This window comes from Plectropomus leopardus, chromosome 8, assembly GCF_008729295.1.
Source record: "Plectropomus leopardus isolate mb chromosome 8, YSFRI_Pleo_2.0, whole genome shotgun sequence".
NCBI classification, from domain to species: domain Eukaryota; kingdom Metazoa; phylum Chordata; class Actinopteri; order Perciformes; family Serranidae; genus Plectropomus; species Plectropomus leopardus.
In genome coordinates, this window is record NC_056470.1 from 35,341,312 (window position 1) to 35,346,609 (window position 5,298).

General features: G+C 40.6%; 1 long non-coding RNA gene across 1 annotated transcript; it reads left to right on the forward strand.

Annotated features, from left to right (window-relative positions):
• The first annotated feature begins 334 nt into the window (after nucleotides 1-334).
• Nucleotides 335-2,956, forward strand: LOC121947077. The gene is made up of 2 exons (XR_006106061.1): nucleotides 335-405; nucleotides 2,823-2,956. It is a non-coding gene; the product is annotated as an uncharacterized LOC121947077 (long non-coding RNA).
• Nucleotides 2,957-5,298: the final 2,342 nt, after the last annotated feature.

Consider the following 5,298-nt stretch of genomic DNA (forward strand, 5'->3'; position numbering starts at 1 on the left):
GTGGGATCAAAAATGTCAGTTTGAATGGGTTTCAATGGAGCATTTTTGGACCTGAACAGTCTGAATGTAACTATTTAGTTTCCACAGTGTATTTTAGACTTATTGTAGGAGCTGAGCTGCAAATTCACTGATTACACTCAAATACACAATCTGGACTACATTTAGGACACATGCATCAACACACACACAGTTATCAAAAAAGAAAAGAGAATGACAAGCACGTATAATGCACCAAACAGTCTCCAAAGAGTTAAAGATTTTGTGCTGAGTGAATGTATTTCTGCTTTGTCTTCTGACTGTTTTTCATTTTAATTGATTGTTTTTTTTTAATCAGGAACCTGTCGGCCATCCAGGACAGAGAGATCTGCTGTTACTCCATCTCCTGCAAGGAGAAAGACAACATTGGTATGACACACACACACACACACACACACACACACACACACACACACACACACATTTGTACTTAAATACCTGGTTGTTGTAATAAATTTAATTTCCCTATACTTTAAACCTGCAGTTGTGTTTAGACTGATGTAAGCACTGTATAAAGAAACAGCCTCTTGATTCATTTCGATAAGTCGTCTGCATTAGCTCGGTCGAGAAACTGCAGTTTACAGGTCTCAGGTTAAACACAGAGTTGTCCTGCAAAACATCTGAACCAGGACAAACTTTCAGTTCAGTTTAATTATCAAGCCCAACATCACAAATCACAATTAGCATCAGAAGGCTTTACAACATTTGAGATCCCTCTGTCCTTGGACCCTCACAGCAGGTAAGGAAACTTTCCCCCAAAAACACTCTGAAATAAACATGTGTACACACAAATAAACGTAAAAGGAATGTCCATCCAAAAATGAGACTTTAATCATTATCTAAAGTCAAAATGTAAAGTCAGGTGAAGTTTTATCCACAAAACTCTGCCGGAGGTTCACTGGGAAAAGGCGTCCTTATCTCCAAAACCATTAAAGCAAATGGTGACCAGGATTTAAATGTTAAAAAAAAAGAGATGTGAAAAAGACAAAATGTGTCCATACTGCTGCCCCGTACCATCCAAAGTAATCCAAGTGTCCTGAAGCCCCGACGTGCCAAGTTGTTTTGAAAAACGTCACTGGCGTCATGTTTTTAGCCTTGTTGTAGCCTGTATGCTTTCATACAACAGTTCTACAGGCGTCTTTTATTAGTTGACAGATTATAATTTAGTTTGTTTATTTAATGATTTTTTTGGCTCTGCAGACACAAATAGTTTAACAACCGCTGGTGACAGTGTTGACAGCTGTTGCCGAGCAACACATAAACATTTTCCTGCACACTAGCTGGCTAATCTGCGTTAGCTCGGTTTGCATGTTCGGCTCAGAGCAGCTGCTGAGTACGTTAACATTTGAGTTAGTTTGATCAGACAGTTCATCCGTGATAACCGTCACCTTGAGTCCCGTATCAGAGAGCGTGTCCGTGTGTCCGAGTCTCTCAGGCTGCGCACGCCTGTAACATCTGTAACCGCTGGTTTACTCCCAGTGAACGGCGGTTTACCAAAACCGTCACAGCTGCTCCCTCCTGGGCTGCAGGATTTTGCTGAGGTATTTTTTGAGCGATGATGTCAGTCAGACCGTATTTCGTCTCTCGTCCAACACTGATACAATCTACAGTACCGTGAGATAGCTACTGACCCTCAATGTTTGTCTGTTTAACGGTTTAGAGCTGCTGTAAAGTGGAGTGGTACATGCAGAGTTAAAAGTCCAGGTGATGTACTGTACATCAGCACTTCAATGCCTCTCGACCAATCAGATTGTTTGGTCGGAGCTAACTGTTGTATTATTGACAATATAATAAACAAAAAAAACAACAACACATACCTCATGGCCTTCGACTTTGTTCACATAGTATTATTTTTTTGAATTTTGATACCTATGATGACTATTTTTGAATGTCGGCATGAAGTCACATGACCTGAATAGTTGACCCTTCACCCCCTTCAGTGTCTCTCATCATATAAAGAGCAGCCACTTAACCTCTGAGGCCCTGAGTCTTTTTTATACCCAAAATGAAATGATTACAACTCCACAACCACAGGAACCACATGCATCCAGAAGAAAGCTGACACCGTGGAGATTGCACCTGTGATGTCTAACATAGTGTAGGTATTAAATGGAAAATGTGGTGCCCGGTTTTCATTTATTTATTTATTAGACAATCAATAAAAGGCATCAGATTCTGTCTGGGGAGCCAGTGAAGCCATTGGATATGTTTTTCAACATCTCAGGATTTACTGACAGTGGCATAAAGCATATAGGTTTTATGAAGATTTTAGTAAGGAAAGGACTAGGCGACCTTTCATTTGGACTGTTGGATACCCAAAGTGTTCCCAATGTCTTTTTGTAGCTTTTGAAAGGGAATCTGGCTACAAAATACAGGAGGCTACTTACACACAATGCAGCCTTTAACCATGACTTTATATTATGGAAATATCAGATCCTGTGCACAGCATAAAATCAACAAAAAAACAACGCCAGTGTATCATTTCATTGTCTCTAAATGGTTTTATTAATTCAGGCCTGATATTGATAATACTGACAGTGATACCCCTCAAAACAGCCTGTCACATGACTCTATGTCCCTGGATACAGACACCATTTAAGGGTTATTTCATGTCCGAAAAGGAGCAGGAGGAATACTTATCAGCCCCCCTTTTTTTACACAAATGTTCCCAAAAAACGTAATTGCACACGTAAATATTCCCACTTTTTTCTTCTCTCTCTCTCTCTCTGTGTTTCTGTCCACACACACTTTTTCTGCGCTGATGTCACGTCTGTCTCTCTCTGCAGACATCACTCTTCAGTGGTTGATCCAACACTCCCGGACTAAGAGGAGTTCCTGAGAACAAACACGCCCCCCAAACAGAACAGGCCACGCCCACCTGTCCTAACACACACTCGCTCTTTGATCAACCCCCCCCCCCACTCTCGCTCTTTGATCAACCCCCCCCCACAAAAAAAATTTCACTCATATCCCCCGACCACCCCTCCTCCATCTCCCCTTCCTCATATTAACACCTCCTGACCCCCGATGACTCCCTCCTCCTGCACTGATGCACCCAAACCTCGTTTCTTTAGTTTTTTACGAAATAAAGAATCAAACTGTGACACCCGGCAGCAGGCGGTGCGCGTCACGGACCAAACCAAAGCTTCCTGATCTTTTTCCCGTTTCCTCCTGTTGACAAACAACCTCCATCAGTTCATGTCAGGTTTTTTAACAACGATTACCTGGAATATAAATCGCACATTTTCTGGGATTTCTCACCTCAAATAAATTGTAAACACAGAACTGCTGATAAATTATCGGAAACATGTTAATTTTTTTTTTAAATTGTGTTCAGTAGTTTTTGTACATTTCCTCTCCAAAGCGGCCGATTTTTGAGGTGGAAAAGCACAGACAGCCACACACAGTCGTCTCATGTCGGCCTGTTGCTCCTACAGTAGATTCTAAGTATTAACCCTTTGAAACCTGAACAAATTAGTTAAATTTGTTCCTTAAACATTGAAAGAAGGCAAGGAGCAAAAAAATTACCTGAAAACACCTGAAAACTGGTTAAACATGAAAAAAAAGGAAAAATAGTTCTGTAACATAATTTAAATGTGTAATTTATATTTCGTTTTTGCTTGCTTTCTTCTTTTCTCCTTAGATATTTTTCCCTAGCTTTTAAAAAAAAATAATTATCTAAATCTGATTGTTTCTTGCAATTTGTGAAGCATTTCTTCATTGTCTTTTCCCCCGTGTGTTTAAAAGAAATCACCAGTTTGCTCAGGGTTCAAAGGGTTAAATATTTGTGAAAGGCGTCTGAAAGCAGCGCAAGAAAAGTCATGTGTCCTTGCTTCAGTTCATAAAACAGTCAGCAGTAAACCAGCACGTAGACGCACTCATGCAAGCGGGTATTTTTCCCAGCAGATTATGGTGAGAATTCCCAGGAAAAACCAGGATTTCACATTCAGCCAAAACGCAGATTTACTACCAGCCTGGCATGCACACTACAGCGTTTCGGTTATTTTGCGGGTCATTGTACACGAGGATCGTTCTCACGATGTTATCATATGAATGTGGATTTCTTTTTTTAAAATGCGAAGGACAGATTTTAACGTTTTCAGCAGGGCTGCTCTCGTCTCAACGCGGCCTCAGTCAGCTCACGTCACTGACAGCTGATGGCTGACTCATGCTTCGCTGCAAAGGTTGTCACGGTTACACTGCAGACGTATTTAATCATAAGTTAAAGGGCCATTTCACCTAAATCAACAAACGCAAAACTTTTTTGACATTAAGAAGTTTCTCCATAAAAACAGTCTAAAGTGTGGGTTATCTAAAAATCATCCACACTGATGGATACTAGAGATGATGTGTTTGTTGTAAACTGGGTGATACCAGCAACAGAAAAGTGGTATCGGTGCATCTTTACAGATCCACACAACAGCCTCCGTGATAATCAGTGTTTTTTAAATCAGTGACGACCCCAAACTCAACATCTTGTTGTGTACTTGGCAGTCAAACTGTCAGTTTTTAATCATCAACATAAAAAATGGGGGACTAACAAATATAAAGACACATTTTTATCCAGAGCCTGTAGTGTGGATCCTCCTCAAGTTTTCCCACCACCCTCCCCTCCCCGACCCCCAAACCTTCATCACCTCTTAGCCAGTAACCACAAATCTGCCTTCATCATCTCCTCACTCTCCTCATCTGTTGATTTTCAGCCCCAGTTTTCCCTTTCTACCTCCACATCGTTCATCCATCCATCCTCACCTCCATTATTTCACATTTATATAATCCCGAGAAGCCCCTCTTCCTCCCTCGTCTGTTGTAAACTGCTTGTCCTCCTCTGTACTCCCTCTATCCTTCCTTCCTTTCTTATTTTTTGGATGTTACCCTCTTCCTCTCTCCTTGTCGCCAAGCCCCGCCCTTGCCGTCTCTCTCTCTCTCTCTCTCTCTCTCTCTCTCTCTCTCTCTCTCTCTCTCTCTCCTGCCGAGCGAGGGATTAAAAACCTTTTTATTGCACTGTTGATTTTGGTTTTGTAAAATATTAATAATGAGAATAATGTTAATAATCTTCTTATTGTGACATAACCTGGTCTGTCCAGATTTAAGGAAGCGGTACTCTAACTGGAGAAGGAGAAATGTTGTTTCTGTTCATATCTCTGTAATAAGATTTTTATTTCTTATTTGTTTTATATTATTATTTTTTACAGTTTTGTTGTTTTGGTTTTTTTTGACTTCATAAGTCTTTACTCTGGATGTCAGCGTTCAGTGTTTTCT